General features: G+C 36.3%; 1 long non-coding RNA gene across 1 annotated transcript; it reads left to right on the top strand.

Annotated features, from left to right (window-relative positions):
- Nucleotides 1-1,016: 1,016 nt before the first annotated feature.
- LOC116562918 lies at nucleotides 1,017-21,272 on the top strand. Its single transcript, XR_004274134.1, has 2 exons — nucleotides 1,017-1,498; nucleotides 20,706-21,272. It is a non-coding gene; the product is annotated as an uncharacterized LOC116562918 (long non-coding RNA).
- The last annotated feature ends 229 nt before the right edge of the window (nucleotides 21,273-21,501 follow it).

Here is a 21,501-nt window from a genome sequence, read left to right as displayed (position 1 = left end):
CCTTTTTATTCTGTTCTATCACTTCAACAAATTCAATTTTCTTGTCTTGTTTTAGATCTCTAGATATGTAAAACATGTGACAGCATTTGAAATATTATGAGTTTGGCAACTTCATTGTACAACCAAGCAGTGTGATTGAACCCTTTGGAAGTACTATCTCCCACTCTCAATCTGTGCTACTTAAAGAAGAATGTTCTGAATATTAAGCACAAATAAATTCTCATTTCCCCTATTCCATCAATTTGTCAGAATTGTGCTTCAGTTTAGTTTGTTTCATATGAAGATCATAGCTCATTATTCAACGTTGTGGTTTTTCTCGAATTCTCTTATTACCTTTCATTTACCTTGTTAACTAAGATATATACTGGCCATTTTATTTTTAGATCATCATGGTTTTTCATCATATCACTTAGTATAGGAAAGTGACTCTCTTCTTAGAGACTATCTCTGGTAGCTCACTAAGTTCCTTTTCTAATTTGAATTTATTGCCTTGTATGTCTGTTGCTGAGCTATGATTCTGGGATTTAAATTCATTACTCTATTGGCTAAATTTGCAGTTTCTTACATGCCAAGTATTTCTCTTTCAGCCAAACAAAATATTTTATTAAATTATATTCTTTAGTAACTTTTAAAAAAAACATGCATGAGAAATAAGCTTTCTGAAGTTTTGCATGTTTGAAAACGGCTTTACTTTCCTTTCACACTGGACTGGCACATTTTAATTTTCCAATAAACATCAGATTTCCATTATAGCCTTTCAAGCTATAAATGCACATTAGTGTGTCTTTACCCTATGGAAATTAAAATCCAAGTGAACCAGTAATTACACAGTTATGGAACAAAATAAATCCTTGGGCTTCTCCCCATTGAAGTCCCTGCAATGAAGCAATATTCCATACTTTACCTTTAGCCACTATTTTGAACCAGTTGGGAAATCAAAAGTTGCATTATACAAGCCTTCCTGGTAGATACTTGGAAGAATTACAACACTCTTCAGCATGTTTAGAAATGTCCATATTTCTGCCCACATTTTACAAAGACATAATTGCATGGTGGGTGCCTTGCGACTTTTGAAATAAATACATTCTGTGAACGAAGAGAAATGCAAACATGTTGGCAAAACTGATTATTTTCATTGTGGATTTCATGCTTGCTTTGGCCACTTTTGTTATCTTTTCCTTAATGACTGCCACTTGTATTTTCATCTTGGTCATTTTCTATATTTTCAAAGTGGAGATGGAAAAAAACTGTGACTTCAACAAGGGCCACATCTGGGTGCTGGATTCTAGTGATGCTACTGGGGAGCCCTTGGCAGGTGGCACAGAGAAAGTCAGCTCCAAGCTGCTTCCTGTCCATTTTCCAGCTGTAGGAGAAGGATCTTTCCTGACCCGGGAGAGTGGTCTCCTCTTCTAAAGAGCAAGGAGCTCTCTGCGGTGGAGAAGGCATGTGAAGACTTCCCAGAACGCTGCACCCAACTGACTGAGAGGTCCTTTTTAAGGTGAGACACATAGAGTATGTTTCTGTTTGTCTTTAAATCTTGCCATTAATTCACTCTACAACATATGTAGAGGGTCGAGAGGGATGAGGAATAACTTAGATAAATTTTGATTCAGATGAGCAGAAGAATAGGTCCTGCATGTGAGTCACTGGTAAAGTCAGGTATTCCAGGGAAGAACTAAGGGGAAGGGGTAAGGAAGAGGATTGTGGAAAAGAGACACGATGTGAACCTTGGATGTGATAAAACGGAAGGGTACCAAGGCAAACTTTCACTTTTGCCTTGTGTAAGCTTTTAGATATTGAAGAAAACTCTACACTCCACTGTGCTAACATTCACTGGGGATGGGCGATGGCTGGACCCCAACAAATATTTCTTGTGTGGTCTTGGCCATTTGTCCCGGAGTTCTCTTGTTTATTTCCTGTGTGTTCCTAATGTAAAGGATTAGGGTTGATGGCAATGATTTGATAAGAAAGAAAATTTAAAAATCCTTTATGATTTTGAACACCTGAAGCTGGCCCTCAACTTCCACTATACTCCTGTCTTGTGCCTGGCTTCAGAGGAGCTGCTGGCCCTGCAAGGTGTTTACATTTGTATAACCTGTCACGTTCCTCCAGCCCCACTTGAGTTATTTTTGCATCCAAAGCTGTCTCTCCCTTACCCTCTAATGTGAGTTCCAGAAAGGTAAGTTTAATACTCCTAACTTAAAAATTCGGCTAAGTGAAAATTCATCTCTAAGACTTGCTATTTAACAGTGATTCAACCAGGGAAACTGCGTAACTTTTGGCTCTATTTTTTAGATTACGCTAGCCCACTTTTAAAATTCAAAAGGATCTTGAACGTCATCTAGTATACTTCTCATGCAACATTATGAAGTATCTTCTATAAGAAGCTTGTCCAACCTGTCCTGGGCCCAGAGGCTGCATGTGGCCCAGGATGACTTTGAATGTGGTCAAACACAAATTCATAAACTTTCTTAAAACATTTTGAGTTTTCTTTTTTTTGCATTTTTTATTATTATTATTATTATTTTTTTCCCCATTTATTTATTTTATTGCATTTTAGGTTTTGGGGTACATGTGAAGAACATGCAAAATTGTTGCATAGGGACACACGTGGCAGTGTGATTTGCTGCCTTCCTCCCCATCACCTACATCTGGCATTTCTCCCCCTGCTGTCCCTCCCCAGCTCCCCACCCCCCACCGTCCCTCCCCTATTTCCCCCCAACTGACCCCAGTGTGTAGTGCTCCCCTCCCTGTGTCCATGTGCTCTCATCGTTCAACACCCGCCTATGAGTGAGAACATGCGGTGTTTGATCTTCTGCTCCTCTGTCAGTTTGCTGAGAATGATGGTTTCCAGGTTCATCCATGTCCCCACAAAGGACCCAAACTCATCGTTTTTGATGGCTGCATAATATTCCATGGTGTATATGGGCCACATTTTCCCTATCCAGTCTATCGTCGATGGGCATTTGGGTTGGTTCCAGGTCCTTGCTATTGTAAACAGTGCTGCAATGAACATTCGTGTACAGGTGTCCTTATAGTAGAACGATTTGTAATCCTTTGGATATATACCCAGTAATGGGATTGCTGGGTCAAATGGAATTTCTATTTCTATGTCCTTGAGGAATCGCCACACTGTCTTCCACAATGGTTGAACTAATTTACACTCCCACCAACAGTGGAAAAGTGTTCCTACTTCTCCACATCCTCTCCAGCATCTGCTGTCTCCAGATTTTTTAATGTTCGCCATTCTTACCGGCGTGAGATGGTATCTCAATGTAGTTTTGATTTGCATTTCTGTTATGACAAGTGATGATGAGCATTTTTTCATATGTTTGTTGGCCTCACGTATGTCTTCTTTTGTAAAGTGTCTGTTCATATCTTTGGTTCTGTTTATGTGGTGAATTACGTTTATAGACTTGCGTATGTTGAACCAGCCTTGCATTTTTTTTTTTTTTTTTTAGCTCATCAGCTAGCATTAGTGTTAGTGTGTTTTGTGCTAGCATTAGTGTATTTTATGTGCTGGTGTTAGTGTATTTTATGGGCTAACATTAGTGTTAATGTATTTTATGTGTGGTCCAAGACAATTCTTTTTCCAATGTGGCCCAGGGAAGTCAAAAGACTAGCTATACCATTCTTCTATAATATCTCTGAAAGATAGTTGTCCAACTTCTGCTTAAACATTCTGCATGAGATGCAATCTTTTCCCTCACAAGGCAGTGTGTTGTTAAGAAGTTCTTTGTAACATACAGTGGAAATCTGAGTCCCCACAACTTCCATCGCTTTGTCCTATTTTTACTCTGTTAAGCGACTCAGAAAACAGCTGACTATGTACAATGACTTCACTGGAACTGGAATCACAAACTCTAAGAAGAAAGATCAGCTTCTCCTTTTATAAATTTCCTGCTTTTTACTCAAAGCATTGAACAATGTTGTCTTTTTCATTGCAAATGAAACCCATGTAAGATCATAATAGTAAGATAAATCTAGAATGTATTGTGTATATTATTAGAAAATTCTTGATTTGTCTTTTCTGACTTCTTGTACATATTTGTTAATCAGGAATTTTGAAATCCATTTCTTCAAAGCTTTCTTAAGCCTGGGAGTGTTGCCAATTTGCATGGAAGAACAACATTTTATTAGTGCATTCATAACTATTAAAATGTAATTCTAATGCACTGACCCAATTTCACAGCACATCAAAAATTTAATTCAACTCAAAATGACTGTCACAAATGTCTGATAATTTTCCAGTGGATGTTCTTTGTAAGGTCAGATAAATTTGAGTATTTTAGAAAATTGTCAGTACAATTTTTTGTGAATAATGAAACAGGAATACCCTGAGTAGCAAGCAATCCTAATCTTTACCGAATGAAGCTCCTTTCATCAAAGGTAGCTGAGAGTGGAGAAAATTGGGAAAGAGTTCAGCCATCCCATTTCTGGTGGCAATGGATTCAGCTAAAGGGATCCTGGGGCTGGAGTAAGGAAGTCCATGTTTAGGATCCCCAGGGCTTTGTTAGTAGGATTAGGAGAGTCAAAGTGTTAGAAACCAAAGATTTTCTGGCTTTGTGGATGGGTGAGGGTGAGCAAGCTTCTGGACCACAAAGAGAAAACTCAAGTCCTGGAATGCATATCTATAGTCCCTTTTTTGTTTCTGCCTCTGGTGACATTTCTGATAATATAAAGTTGGCCCTCTCTATCAGTGGGTTCCACATTTATTAATTCAACCAACCATCTATGAAAAAATATTCAAAAAAAATTTTAAAGAATACAATAAACAATACTGCTTTAAAAATACAGTATAACAACTACTTACATAGCATTTACACTTTATTAGCTATCGTAAGTAATCTAGCGATTAAAGTATAAAGGAGGATGTGCATAGATTAAATGCAAATACTCTGCCATTATGTTTAAGGAACTAAGGTATCCTCAGATTTTGGCAACACTGGGGATCCTGGAGCCAATCTCCCATGAATGCAGAGGGATAACAGTAAAAGCCTGTGGATCTGGGAGTCCCTTTAAGATCTGGACTACACCACTTACTGGCAGTTTATTTGTATCAAGTCACTGCCTCCTTCAGCCCCTTTTTCTTCATTTGAAAAGAAAGGCATATGAAACTAATGCCTTGAAAGGCCCCTTAAGGCCTAAAATACTATAAATTTTATTTTAAAAATGAGTTTAAAAGTAAGATGCTGGCCAGGCACAGTGGCTCATGTCGGTAATCCCAGCACTTTGGGAGGCCGAGGTGGGCAGATCATGAGGTCAGGAGTTCGAGACCAACCTGGCCAACATGGTGAAACCCCGTCTCTACTAAAAATACAAAACTTAGCTGGGTATGGTGGCACTCACCTGTAATCCCAGATACTTGGGAGGCTGAAACAGGAGAATTGCTTAAACCCAGGAGGCAGAGGTTGTAGTGAGTCGAGATTGCGCCACTGCACTCCAGCCTGGCTAACAGAGCAAGACTCTGTCTTGGGGAAAAGAAAAAAAAGTAAGATGTCTGGTCAGCCAAGATGGCAATTTACACAGATGGTTTCTCAGCATTTGTCAATATACTTTGCTAATAAGTGGGAGATATGTGAGTTGTGGGAATCCCCAAGGGACAAGATGAGAGTTTTTAGGGCCACTTACAGGATTGAGGGCAAAATTCTAGAGTAAATTTTCTTGGGGACCAGACATTTATCTTCGTGTCCCCCTTGTGCCGCCTGCTCACAATTAAAGCACAACATGATCTGCACACCTGCATCCCTCAGGTATCCATTGTCCCAATAGTTTGGACAGCCCATCTAAATGTCTAAACCCATCCATTTTTGTTCTATGTGCAAGCAAAGCATCTGTTTTATACTCAGTATTAATCACTTAGATTATTTTGCCTCCCAATATATCAATTTGTTCAACTATAAAATGAATATACGGTGTAAATACTATCAAATAGTCCCACCTGGGTTAACATTATTTTAAGGGTATATTGAGTAGCTGCTCTTTGCTATTACCTCTACTAGGCGGTTTGGCAAAACAAAAACACATAACACATAGATGTAGCCTTCAAAAGAGTTCTCATATTATTTTCGTTTGAAAGCATCCATGAACTAAATGTGAATTAGAAACTTCAGGCAAAGTAATTAACTAAACAAATAAAATGTAATATTTTTTTCAAAAGTTAAAGTTTCAATAAAGTTCCAGAGTTTGCTAGCTCTAATTTTATTTATTTTTAATATCCTGTGTTTTGAATGAGAAAATCTAATTGTTTTGCATTGCAAATCATCCTTTTTGTCTTATAAGTCAGAATTTGTTAAAAGTAAATGGACTATTTGTCAGTGGTTTCACAGGTATGATACCAAAAACACAGGCAAAAAAAGGAATTTTTTCAAAATTAAAAACTTTTTATCAAAGGACACAAATAATAGAGTGAGAAGGCAACCCAGAGAATGGGAGAAAAGATTTGCAAATCATGTGTCTAACAAAGGGTTAATACACAAAATATGTAAAGAACTCCTACAACTCAACAACAACAAATTTGAAAACCCAATTAAAAAGTGGGCAAAGAATTTAAATAGATATTTCTTCAAAGAAGATATACAAATGACCTATATGACATGAAAAGATGTTCAATAAAAACCACGATGAGATATTTTCTCACACCCATTAGAGTGGTTATTATTTTTAAAGAGTAGAGAAAATCAGTTCTGTTGAGAATGTGGAGAAATTGGAACTCTTGTGTAGCAGTCATCAGAGTATAAAATGGTGCAGCCACTATGGAAAACAGCATGGCAGTTCCACAAAAGTAAAAAGTAGGTATGTGATTCAGCAATTCCACTTCTTGATATATACCAAAAAGAATTGAAAACAGAGTCTCAAACACATATTGTACACCAAAGTTGATAGCAACATTACTCACAATAGCCAAAAGGTAGAAGTAATTGAAATGTCTATTGATGAATGAATGTATAAACAAAATGTAGTGTATACATCCAATGAAATATTATTCAGCCTTAAAGTAGGAAATTCTTACACATGCCGCAACATGGATAAATCTTGAAGACTTTAAGTTACATGAAATAAGCCAGTCACAGAAAGACAAATACGTCCATGTAATTTCACTTATATGAGGTACTCAGAGTTGTCAAATTCACACAGACAGAAAGTAGAATAGTGGTTGCTAGAGACTGGGGTGGGGGGAATGGGAGATTGTTGTTTGATGGGCACAGGATTTCTGTTTCGTCCAGAGAAAAAGAGTTCTGTGGAGCGACAGTGGTAATAGTAGCACAACAACATGAATGTACTTACTGCCCCTGAACCGTACACTTTGAAAATAGCTAAGATGATAAATTTCACAATCTGTATATTTGAGTACAATAAAAAGGCCGGGCGCGGTGGCTCAAACCTGTAATCCCAGCACTTTGGGAGGCTGAGGCGGGTGGATCACGAGGTCAAGAGATCGAGACCATCCTGGTCAACACGGTGAAACCCCGTCTCTACTAAAAATACAAAAAATTAGCTGGGCATGGTGGTGCGTGCCTGTAATCCCAGCTACTCAGGAGGCTGAGGCAGGAGAATTGCCTGAACCCAGGAGGCGGAGGTTGCGGTGAGCCGAGATCGCGCCATTGCACTCCAGCCTGGGTAACAAGAGCGAAACTCCGTCTCAAAAAAAAAAAATAAATAAATAATAAAAATAAAAAAAATAAAAAAACTGTAAGAAGAAGAAAGTAGATAAATTATATCTTGGCTTTTTTTTGTTTTTTGAGACAAGGACTCACATTGTCACCCACCCTGGAGTGCAGTGGTGCGATCGCAGCTCACTGCAACCTCCCAGGTTCAAGCTATCTTCTGCCTCAGCTCCACCAGTAGCTGGCACTACGGTGTGCACCACCACACCCGCTAATTTTTGTATTTTTTTCTTTTGTGGAGACAAGGTTTTACCGTGTTGCCCAAGCTAATCTTTAATTCCTGAACTCAAGCGATCTGCCTGCCTCGGCCTCCCAAAGGGCTGGAATTACAGGCATGAGCCACTGTGCCTGGCCCTGGTATTTTTTTTTAATCATTATAAAATGTCACTTTTATTGCTACAATGCTGTTATATACTGGACAGGTCTCCAAAATGACTTTAAAGAGGATTATTTAAAAATCTCAATAATCCAGCCAGCTATGTTGGCATCTATAAAATTATTTTTCTTTAAAAAAGTTACTTTTTTGGAAAACCAGTTACCTTGAGGCCCTCAGAGCACAATTTCCACCCAATAATTATGGTTTTGACCATCTCCTCACATTTTTTCCATTTTTTGTGTTGGGTTTATCTCATTATATATATATTATATATGTAGATATAAATATATCTATCTGCCTATATATATCTGTTATATCTGTCTGTATATAGATAGACATAATTATCTATCTATATAATTCTAGATGATATCTAGATAATTATCTAGAATATAATTATAATTTATATCTATAATTATATTCTCTATAATACAATTATATAGAGAATTGTATTATACAGACAGATATAACAGGTATCTATCTATATAGGTAGATAGACATATTTATATCTACATATATAATATATATAATGAGATTAACCCAGTGGAAAAAATTGGGGGAGGTGGACAAAACCACAATTATTGGGTGGAAATTGTGCTCTGAGGGCCTCCAGGTAACTGGTTTTCAAAAAAAGTAACTTTTTTTAAAGAAAAAGCATAGTTTTATAGTCAGGCAAAAAATAAATTATATACATATAATTTTATTTATAATTCAATTATATATTGAATTGATAACAGCAGGGCCCTCATGACCAAATCACCTCTTCTTAGGCTCCACCTCCAAGCACTGTTGCCATGGGGGAGTAAGTTTCCAATATGTGAATCTTGACACATTAAAACTATAGTATATTTCCATTGATTAGCTTTTCATAATTCAATTATACATAGAATTATATATATTATATATTCAATTATATAATTGAATTATATATAGCATATATATCCAATTTTATATAGAATTATATATAGAATTTGTTTTTTTGCCTGATTATAAAAACTAGGCTATGGGGAATAATGCTCTTCACAGGGGTATTTTGTATAGGTAAACTATCCAGATTATTTGGCTTTTAAAAATTGGATAGAACATATATGCCCAAGCTCAACCTTGGCTGCATAACAAAATTACCTAGCAAGCTATTTAAAAATAATAATTTTTTTGGTTCTAGGGTAAAGCCCTGACATGAAGATTTTAAAAACATATCCAGATGATTGCAACATGTGGCTAGAATGGGAAACTACTGCCCTAGGTTCTCAATCATTGAGTTATATTAGTCTGATCATTTGGTTTGTTCTTAGCACTGATAAATATCTTATCTTAGTTTATTTTGTGTTGCTATAACAGAATAATTGAGACTGAGTAATTTATAAAAAATTGTTTATTTGGCTCATGGTTCTGGAGGCTGAAAAGTCCAAGAGCATGGTGCCAGCATCTTGTGAGAGGCTTCATGCTACATCATTCCTTGGCAGAAGGCAGAAGGGCAAAAGAGTATAAAAGCAAGAGAGAGATGTGGCCAAACTTGCTTTTTAAACCAATTTACTCCCGCAGTAATGACATCAATCCATTCATAAGAGCAGAGCCCTCACGACCAAATCACCTCTTGTTAGGCCTCACCTCCAAACACTGTTGCCATGGGGGATTAAGTCTTTAGTACATGAATCTTGAGAGATACATTAAAGGCACAGTATATTTCCATTAATTAGCTAGCTTTTCATAATGAAGAACTGAATATTAGTAAGCCAAACCATGAAATCCTACAAATAAGTATGATATGTTCTTAGATAAATTAAAAACAATTTATAACAATTCAATAGCACATTTATCAGATTTGCTTTCACTCTTGAACAAGGTGAGTCAATAATTCACTTGATGCTTAATGGCAGTTAATTCTTAAGAAGGTCATTCAACTACAGAGACACAACAATGAACTGAAAGCCTCACTTGAAGATTCTTATCAAAAGATACCAAAGTAAAGACAACAGAAAACAGCTGCAGAATATTTACTATGTGATTGTTCTAATGGGAGACTCATGAACTAGGTGACAATCATATTCTCAAGAGATTCAGGTTCATGATTTCCACTGGGTGTTAGGCCATCATGCTCTCAATTTCCAAGCCTGAGTTCTTCCCAAAGCCCATTTATTCTTCATATTCCCTCATGCATGCTGAAATTCCTAGCATCAAACTAAAGTCATGTTTTACTTCTTCTCTTGGAGCTATAGAAGTAGACTTCATTTGAAGTCTTGGCCCTATGCCCTACACGTTGTTGCCAGAATAATCTTGGCAAAATGTATGCTCAAAGACTTGTAGTAGCTCTCATTCACCTAAAATAGAGTGATTGTGAATAACTTAATCTGGTATTCTTAGCTTTCTGCACACTATCTTTTCAGCCTTATTACCAACGATTTCACTGCACATTGCTGAGATTCAGCTGACCTAAACTAAATGTGGCTAGTCTGGGCTCTAAGCTGCAGGTTGGGCCCAATGCCTGGTCCTTTTCCTTGAACTGGCAGCTCTGTGAGACATGATCTTCTCTTTGTGATGGATGGCTGCAGCACAAGAAGGACATAGGGACACATGTTGACTTTTGTAGTGTAGGCTTGGAGTTGGCACATTGTCACTTTGGATTATGTTCCATGGGCAAAAGAAAGTCACATGATTGAGCCCAAAATTAGTGGGGCAAAAAAGTGCACTCCTATGGAAGTCATGGAGGGGAGTGGTGAACACATATTTGCTGAACAATAATGTAATATACCCATAAAACATAACAGAATAAAATTTTTCATAATTAATAACATTACTAATATAATTAAATAGTTCTTATTTTATGTAAAATAAAATGCAGGCTTAACATTGCCTGGGTAAAGTTTTACATAGGATTTGAAGTCCATGTGCTTAACTTTTTTTTTTTTTTTTTTTTGATTACGTCCATTAAACAGAGATCAGGTCCATTTGCTGGAAAGAGGTGATTGGAAACTGAGTTCTTTCTATTGCCATTTTCAAGGCTGGAAATTGTTCTATGCTATGTTCTTTAAGTTTCTTCCTCTACCTCCATCATCCCTGATAATGGCTAAGCTCTTCCAGAAGTGCACACAGATGAGGCCAAATGTAGTACTTGGTAGAGAAAAGAGGGGCTTTGGCACAGGTAAAATAAGTCTACTACAGACTGGCTCTGAACTTGGCCAAGTCATATAAATTCACAAGTCTATACAGTTATTTAGTAAAACTTGCCTGAACTGACTAATGGGTTGCTGTGTTGATTAAGTGAGATACTATCAGAAAACACAATTCAAAATATTAATTATAAAATAGATATCATTTATAAAACCAAAGTCACACGTCACTGAAAGACGGTGATGCATTCTGAGAAATGTATTGTTTGGTGATTTCATCATTGCGTGCAAACACCATAGAATGCACTACACAAACCTATGTGGTATAGCCTACTACTATAGGCTGAGAAATGTATTGTTTGGTGATTTCATCATTGCGTGCAAACATCATAGAATGCACTACACAAACCTATGTGGTATAGCCTACTACACACCTAGCCTATATGACATAATCTATTGCTCTTGGGTTGTAAACCAGCACATGTTACTGTACTCAATACTGCAGGCAAGTATAACACAGAGATATCTAAACATAAATAAACCTAGAAAGCACACAGTAGAAATCCGGTTCAAAAGATAAGAAATGGTATTCTTATAGAGAGCACTTACCATGAATGGAGCTTGCAGGATGGGAAGTTGCTCTGGCTGAGTCAGTGAGGCAGTGGTGAGTGAATGTGAAGGCCTAGGACATTACTGTACACGATAGATTTTATACACGCTATACACTTACGCCACACTAAATTTATTAAAAATATTTTTCTTACTTCAGTAATACCCTAAGCTTATTATACATTAAAATTTTTTAATTCTTAAAACTATTCAACTCTTTTAAAAATAACTTTGCTTAAAACACAAACACAGCATGCAATTGTATAAAAATATTTTCCTTATATCCATGTTTTTTGAAAAAAATCCTATTTATGTTTATTTTTATGTTGTTGAAAACTACTACATAAACAATACATTTGCCTAGACCTACACAGGGTCAGGATCATCAATATCACTGTTTCCCACCTACACACTGGAAAATATTCAGGGGCAATAACACGCATGGAGCTGTCATATTCTATGGTAACTATGTCTACTTCTGGATATTTCCTGAAGAACTTGCCTGAAGATGTTTTACAATTTTTTTTTTAATAAGTCAAAGGAGCATGCTCTAACAATAAAAAGTATAATGGCCAGTTGCAGTGGCTCACACCTGTAATCCCAGCACTTTAGGAAGCTGAGGTGGGTGGATCACGAGGTCAGGAGTTTGAGACCAGCTTGACCAAAATGGTGAAACCTGTCTTTATTAAAAATGCAAAAATTAGCCAGGCATGGCGGCACATGCCTGTAATCCCAGATACTCAGGAGGTTTGAGGCAGAAGAATCACTTGAACCTGGGAGGCGGAGATTGCAGTAAACCAAGATGGTGCCACTGCTCTTTAACCTGAGAGACAGGGGAAGACTCTGTCTCAAAAAAAAAAAAAAAAAATTACACTGTAGTAAATACATAAATCAGTAACATATTTTTTATTATTATACATTTCTACATACTGTATACAATTGTATGTGCTGTGCTTTTATATGACTGACAGCACAGTAGCTTTGTTTACACCAGCATCACCACAAACGACATAAGTAATTCACTGTGCTGTGACATTGTGATGGTTAGGATGTCATTAGACAATAGGAAGTTTTAAGCTCCATTTTGATCTTATGAGACCACCATCATATATGCTGTTGTTAACTAAAACATTGTTATGCAGTTTTGAAGTTACATAACTGCAATTTGTCTAGACTACAGTTTCTATAGATTCTAGTTTTCCTCTACTGTGTTTACTTAATTTATTTTGTCTTTAGCTAGTAGCCAACTGTCATTAAGAATAAAGTAAAAATTTTCATTTATAAGTAGCTAATGGCATTCCTATATTAATTCTTGTCCTTAGAGACCATTGACTGAAGTAGATTATAATAAATATGATCCATTAGCTAATCATGTAAACTCAGTTTCAATCATTTGGGACACAATAATTGTTTCAAAATTTCCATTGCATAATATCACCTAATAGATATTGACCACAAAGGAAATGTGTCATTGAAGCAAGTAATTTTTTCCTCATTTTTATTATATGTAATAATTATCTCAATAAATATCTCAAGACTTACTAAAATTCAATCAAGCAGCACTGTTTAAATACTTAAGAATTGCTAAAATTCTCCATTTCACTTTATGTGTGAACGGTTTGCTGCAAAACAAAGCAAATGATTGAGACATACGTCCTGGATTTATTTTTCATCTTGAATTTTGATCTCTAGCAATTTTATTTAATAACATCTTTGTGAAACACCATGATTTCATGTCATTGGTAGTTTCGACAAGTTCAAAAGAGCCAATCACAGATTTGTTTTAAAACAAGACTATGTTTCTGAAGTAAGCCTGCCAAATTTAGGCAATGTATTTGGAGAGACTTTATTCCTAGGTGTTATGTTTCTTACAGCTAGATTCATTTAATTGGAGTGTGCTTACAGTATGATCGAGGAAAATTAATATAAACATAACTGTTGTGGAATCATTGAACTGTGTTTATATATCACAAATCTCAGAGATATAAATTAATCATGAACAGCTATAAAATCAATGAACAGCTATATATAAAATCCATCTTTCTGAAATGTATTAGTGTTTTATCGACACTAATATAAAATACAAATGTGAATAAATATAAATTTCCTCCAACACTTTTGTCTTTAGTTTCAAAAGTATAGTCTTTTGCAAAGTTCATAAATTTCTATGTAAACATTTTCAATTATCCTAGGGTGGCTTTAGTTTGAAAAGTATAGTCTTTGGCAAAGTTCATAAACTGCTATGTAAACATTTTCAATTATCCTAGGGTGGAGACCATCTTGAAACTTCAAAGTGAACATACTGACATATGTCACAGAACAGCACATTAGTAAAAGCCCCCAAATGAATTGTCACACAGCAGACTTCATTCCATCTTTTTTAAGTGATAAAATAGTCTTCCTGTTAACGAAAAATGCTCCAGGCCCTGACAACGCCTGGGCTGCATGAGTCGGGGAAAGGGTAGCACGAAGACAAAAGGTTCTAATTCTGAGCAGTAGCATGTGGAGTGCCCATTGCCAAAGGGTTTCAATTCCTCAGGTCTCTGTGGTCTTGACAACGTGACTGTAAAACTAACTCCTCCCCACAGAGGGTGGTGGCGTGTGTTTCGCCACCTTTGAATCTGGGCTGACCTTTGGACTTGGTGAGGCCAATAAAAATTTGAGCCGGGGTGTCAAGGAACCCAGCTTGTCCTGGGTCTCAAGGGACTGGCACTTCTGCTCCCTTTTTGTTGGAGTCCTGCCAGCATCTTGGGAACAAGTTCTAGAAGATGGATGGGAGCACACGAAGAGCAGAGTACACCATCCCAGGGGAGGCCAGCCTGGACCAGCTACAGCCACCTGTCTCCCAAACATGGAGAGAGACACCCGAGTTTAGCAGAGCTGCATACCTGACCCACGGCAAATCACAGATTCTGTGACATATGTCGGTATGTGTGAGAGAGCCCAGGTGAGATCATAAGAACCATCCAGCTGACCCATAAACTTATAAGCAGTAATATAAACTTATCATTCTTAGCTACTGCTTTTGAGTTGTGCCAACTCATGCTAGGGGTGCAGCATTTTTTAGAATATCTCAGTGTTTTCTAAAACAAATTTAATTTCCCCCCCTACAGAAACTGTTATTTTCATGATAGATTTGCCCAAACTTACAGTGGTTTTGTAGTTGTGAGATAAATTCGTTGGCTTAAGCACATTTATAGAAACCTCTATAAAATGTGTTTGAATTAAGGAGCCAAATCAATTTCTTGTCTTGTTGTCCTATACCTTAGACCAGCTAACTAGTAAATAAGTACATAGCAAAAAGTAAATAGTGAAAAAGGTATAAGTAAAAAGGAGTAAAAGTAAAGTAGCAAAATACTTTGTTCAAACAGCACTGCCAGTACCACAAGCGGAAGAGTCCAAATGAAAAAAAAAAAAAAATGAATATTAGTTTGCAGATTTAAAAGCTAGTTCAATTGAACATATAGTACTGAAAACAGAAAAGATGCCAGGATTACAGAACTAAGTCTAAATATAACTCTGCTCTCAAGCAGGTCAAGATATAAATTAAAATGAATAAAAAATTGTCACAAATGGCATAAAAAAGCAGCATATTGTATAAAGTATGGATAATATAGAGAAATTCTGAAAAGGTAAAACTTTCAAAGCTTAAACAAATCCACACCAAATATTAATACAAATTAGAAGGTATGATACTAATGTCAGAGAAGTTTGAATTAAAGGAAGGGTCTAAAAGAGTTTAAACACATAAAGATGAAATATTTATAACAGACATTTACCAAAATGATAAGATAGCAATAAATGACATAGCAAAAAAAATGACAAAACCATAAATTTCAAGGAATGCTAGGAAAAAATAGATGAGAAAAAAAAATTGAAATTCTGAACAAAATAATTGAAGCTAAAGTAATAATATATTAAATTCTGTAGTCTTATAGAATATACTTCAATTTAATCACTTATAAAGTGATTGGCTATACATTAGGGGAAAAGAAGAAATAATACAGACTACATTCTTGATGCACACACACAAACACACAGAAAATGTAAAAAATAATAATCAAAATCAGGGACAAAACTACAACAACCCTGAAATTTGTAATCTTTTTCCCACAAATGTCTAAGATCAAAGAAATAATCAAAATTATAATTGCAGAGTATTTAGAAATTATTATAATTAAAACACTAAATATTAGAAATAAAAAGCAAAGAAAAATACATAGGCTTGCATATCTATATAACTAGCAGGAAAGAGTAAAAGTAAAAGGAATTTAGCTACTCAAGACCAAAAGTTAGAAAATAACAAAATAAACCTAAAAAAGGAAGAAAATAATAAAGATAAAAGTGAACTTAATTAGGAAACAGAAAGTGGGTAAATAGATTGAAAATAAGCAACTAAGGGAAGAATAGTAACTATAACTTGCTAACAAAACTAGTCACCAAAAGGAGAAAACACAATATTAAAATTTGAAAATGAAAAATAACCAAAAACAGAGGAACTTAAAACTACCCCAAAAAAGTATGTTGCACTCTACAAATAAATTGGAAAATTTTAGTGATATTGAGCATTGTATTGCAAAACAGAATTCCCAACATTGACCCCAGTCAGATATGGCATAATTACACATTCACTTCCTAGAAGCAATCACAAGGAATTGACACCACTTACCTCTGAGGGAAAGAAACGTGCAGAGGAAGGAGAGAAGTTCCTTTTTCATTTCATTCCTTTCTTTCTAAACTGCCTGAATACCCTTATTTGATTTTTTTTTTAAAATATGAGCTTAATGGGAAATTAGATTATATATTTATTTGTAGTAAGGCAAATGGAAAAAAAAAAATAAAGGCTCAATCATGTGTAGAACACAAAGGCTGATGATGAAGGAGTCAAGCCAGAGTGATGGTGGGTGGAGATTGGAAGAAACAGACCCAGAGACCTTGTGTTGGGCAACATCTGTTTCTACACCTGCCTGGGTACCCCACAGATCATCATTCATAGTTCTAAAGTATACCATATAAAATCTGCAGTTTCTTTATAAAATCTGGGTTTTGCTCATAGCTTTCCCCAACAGATAAGAATGTTTTCATTTAATTTCATTTAAAATTTATTACTTCATGAAAGTGAGATTTGTTTTTCGATATTTACTTAGATTTATTTTGGAACAAAATATCCAGCTATTTAACAAAATTGAGGATTCAAACTATTTGCTTTGGTGCTATTTTTGGACATGCATATTACACCAACAGAATAGTTGCTGATGCAAACCTGTCTCTTTTTTCTAGACAAGGAGATTAGAAAGAGCAGGTTTCTCCTTTAGAAAGAAGCCAGTAAGTTGGAATACATTTTGTTTTGTTTCTTGTATTTGAAAGTGCAGTTTAAACAAGCCAAATAGATACCATATGGCTTTCAGTAATTTGACATTGAAGAACAATGCATGATTTGTATTCTATTTCTAGCTACTGCACAGTGAGTGTGCTGCAATACCATGGGTTTTAATCCCTCTCTGCCTTTGCCCTTGCTGTCTCTTTGGGGCAGGACATTTATTTATTCACTAATTCATCTCCTTTCCTTTTTATCCAGTGAACTACAAAACAGATGGGAGCTAAATAAGTAAATAAATAAATAAGTTCAAACTAAAATTTCTCCTTTTTAGTGACCTCACTGAAGCTGCATCATTGTCTAGGGTAAATACCTAAGGTTCGTCGTCTGACGAACCAAGAAGATTAAAAACACGAACACACAGTGGGAGGGACTTTAGGAGGGGAGGTTTAATAGCTAAAAGAAAGAGAAACGAGAACAGCTCTCTCCCATGTCAGAGAGAGGGGCTCCCAAAAGCAACAGCCAACCAGCCTGTGGCATATTGCATCAGATTTTATAGGCAGGCTTGGTGAGGCGGTGTCTGATTTACTAGGGCCCACAGATTGGTTGGACCAGGTGTGACGTTTACATAGCACACAGGGAAGGCTGACCACCCCACTCTAATCTTATTATGCAAATGTGCTTTCCACTAGGCTGGTGCCATCTTGCCTGTTCCTTACTGTACACGTGGCTGGTAAAAGAAGGGAACATGCAGCCGCCATTTTGAACATACTTAGTCCCAGGTAGTCATTTCCTATTGGCACAGCTCCTGGCATTCACCTGTGCAAGCTTCCAGCTTGCTTTCTACGTCTGCAGCTTGATTTTACAGGCTGCTCATTGTTAGAAAAGAAAATAATTTGGGGGCTGCTTTTCATTAGAAGGAAAACCTTACCAAGGACTCCTGTACCCTCACTATCTGCCTAATTTTTCTGAATTCCTGTATCATCACCACCTCTGTGAGTTCATATTGTTTTGTTCACATTTTGTATTGTGATAGTATATATAGCCCTGTGTTACCTACTAAACCCCAGGCTTCACAAGGTCAGGCCTGTCTTTCATTGTTTCAGAAATCTGTAACACCTGGCATGTTATAGATTATTTTTAAATGTTAAGAGAATTGCATTAAAAATTAAATACTTAAATATTTTTAGATCAAAGCCTCAAGGTGAATATCTTTGTTAAGGGAATAATGTTCTATTATGAGTGGTAATTAGATTTTCCCATTAAGTTTGATTGAAGGAAGCCAGTTTCACAACTATAGTAATGACTATACGATCACAGCTGAAAAAAGCCAGTTTCAGATACCACAGGTCACCGCATATTTTATCTAGCGCATGGATATATGTGATCACATTTGGGTTCCCAGTAAGTAATGAGAGAAACAGAACCATTTAATGTTGCAAAATAAAGAACCGTCCTACAGCCATGCTGATCTGTTTGCCTGTCCTGATCATTAAAGCAGCTTTCTTTGATCACCAATAGTTATAAGGAATTCCCTACAAGTACATAGTACTTAAAATAATATTTTAATAATCTACTTCCACATGAATTTTCAGTCCTCGTGGATAGCTAACAAAATGATCCCTTCTTCTCTAAAATTGCTTCGTGTGTTCATTTATCTTTTCAATCAGTAGTCGTTTATTAGGTGCATGTCAATTTAGTAGACATTATGCTAGAGACACATACACAGCATAGGCAAATGTTTCAAAAAGTGAAAATACTTTTTGCATTCATCTCATCCTCACTGCACTGCCTTGAACCCACACAAGAAATGTTGTTATCAGTGGCTTATCTGTGAAAGAAAAATCTGCAGTTTCCTGGGTTTTGCTCATAGCTTCCCCCAACAGATAAGAATGTAAGAATGTTTTATTTCATTTAGTTTCATTTTAAATGTATTACTTCATGAAAGTGAGATAAAATTTGCCTCATTATCATAAGAAATATGGAAACGAATACTGGACATTTTCTAAGCACATGCATGATACAGTGAACTCACTGCTTCCACTAGGTGTTTCTCAACGATAGAGGAATTAGTGAGGCTCGTCCATCAGTGCCTGCCATGGGGAGGATGAGGGGCAGGGCTCGGGCCTCACATTTTTAGGAGGTCTCATCCCATTTCACATACAGTCACATGCAGCCACAGCAGGAAGTTGAGAGGTTGAAAGACAATACCACTTGAGGCTGAGTGCGGTGGCTCACACCTGTAATCCTAGCACTTTGGGGGCCAAGGTGGGTGGATTGCCTGAGCTCAGGAGTTCGAGCCCAGCCTGGTTAACATGATGAAACCCCATCTCTACTAAAATACAGAAAAAAAAAAAAATAGCCAAGTGTGGTGTGGTGGGTGCCTGTATTCCCAGCTACTTGGAAGGCTGAGGCAGGAGAGTACTTGAACCCAGGAGGCGAAAGTTGCAGTGAGCCAAGATTGAGCCACTGCATTCCAGCCTGGGCAACAGAGTGAGAGATTCTACCTCAAAAAAAAAAAAAAAAAAAAAAAAAAGAAAGAAAGAAAGATAATACCACTTGAATACTTAAAAATAAACACTAAAAACATATCCAAATGTTTAACTCAGTTTGGGCACTTTTTCATTCTGTTTCTTCATTTTGGTCACTTCTTAATTTTGTTTAAGGCTCTCACTAAATTATTTGAATCATGATCCTGGCTGTATTCTTATTTTCTCATTTTTCTCAATGTTAGAGAATGGTAGAATTCCATGTTCTTCCTTCTTCCCAACTTGGTACCATAATAAATACACTCTTCCTCTCGCCAAATTCATGCCATTTATCAATTTTGCAAGTGTAACTACAAGAAGATTTCATTTTAATTTTATTCATTTTATTCTAGAAAGGAGACTGAAACTCTGGAGGGTTTATAAAAATATTTACAAAGCTATGAAATATGTGCTTAAGTAAGCTAATTTCACCAGTTCTTTTTATACTTTTCAAAATTTGAAGTGGAAAAATGTAATAACGTACTATATTCTCACAAAAAAAAATCCTATGAAAGGAAGAACTCAAAAATCTGTTCTCTAATCCTTTGCCCTGAGGTCACTGCTGTTCAGAGTTCTTTCCAAGTTTTTCTTAGACTTATTGTGAAACATGTACGTGCTTATCTTATAAAAATGGTATCAAGCACAGGTCTTGTCCCTCCTTGTCTGATACCTGGGGAGATTTGGGCAGGTGGAGAGACTGGCATTTGAGCACCTGATAAGGAAGTGGTTGGGGTTTGTGGCTCTGAGTTGGTTGATTTGCATTTGAAAGGTCTGCTAGCAGGAGAGTTGTTCACTTACTGTCTCTAAGAATTAGTGAACCCCGTGAGGCAGGAGCAAGGCCCTGGATGTCAAGACTTAAGAATACAGAAAATCAAAAGCACACAGTTAATACGCCCTCATACCTGCTTTTTTAATTTAAAGAAACACAGAGAATTTGCTTACATGTTTCAAGCTAACAAACATTTATTCGTGCGGCATAAATAATATATGAACAGACTTTTATGAGTAATATAACATCTGCAGCTCTTAGAAAATAAAACATAGTTAATTGGGAATGACATGAATTATGTAATCATTACTTTTATGTTTTGTTCTTTCTAGGGCATTCAAACTGTCACCTTCACATGAATGGCAATGAAAGTCTCATAAAGAAGCAGAAATACCCAGGAGGCATAAAGAGTCATCATGCTTCAAAAGTACATGTGTTAGGACTTCACGACCTCAGGAAAAGTAGACCCCATAACTCTTAAAAGCTCAACCTTGGAGAGGAGAAATATACTATTTGTTGACACAGCACTGAAACTTGTTGAAATGTCTTTGGAGCTTGAGATGTCGAGAGCCATCAAAATGTTCTCAAGAATTAAATTGAAAAATGTTTCTTCAAAATATCTTAGCCAACCAAATACAAACATTTTTGTCATTGTGACAAAAAACTGGCCAATTGCCCTTGCTAGTCTCAGCACAGCCCAAGAGGCGCATCCTTCATTAGCCAACTGGAAAACAGTGTGCAGTCTACGCTTCTGACCAGATGGGCGTCTCTCGTCACCATAACATCATGTAAACACTTTATTTATTATACTGACCATACTTTGTATTGCACTTGCATTGGTTATTTGTAAAGCTTTTCCTATTTCATCAATAGATTATCCTTAAATTTTAGCAACTGCATTTTAGTCACTCTGTATTTTTAATAGTGCCTACCTAAGTGCCATAAATATTAATAAGCATTTTTTCTGAATCAATAATCACCCCCCAAAAATGTATAGCCATAGTTGTAAATACTGTACAATCCAAAGAAAAGTGGAAATTAATGAAGGACCAATTTTGAGGAAGACTTAGAGTTCTCAAAAATTCAGCAAGTATGTTCTTTAAGTTTTTAAAAATTTAACAAAGTCAA

This window comes from Sapajus apella, unplaced genomic scaffold (assembly GCF_009761245.1).
Source record: "Sapajus apella isolate SASKATOON/1434 unplaced genomic scaffold, GSC_monkey_1.0 scaffold33, whole genome shotgun sequence".
NCBI lineage: Eukaryota > Metazoa > Chordata > Mammalia > Primates > Cebidae > Sapajus > Sapajus apella.
The sequence above is the reverse complement of the archived record's forward strand: the minus strand, read 5'-3'. Positions and strand labels throughout refer to the sequence as shown.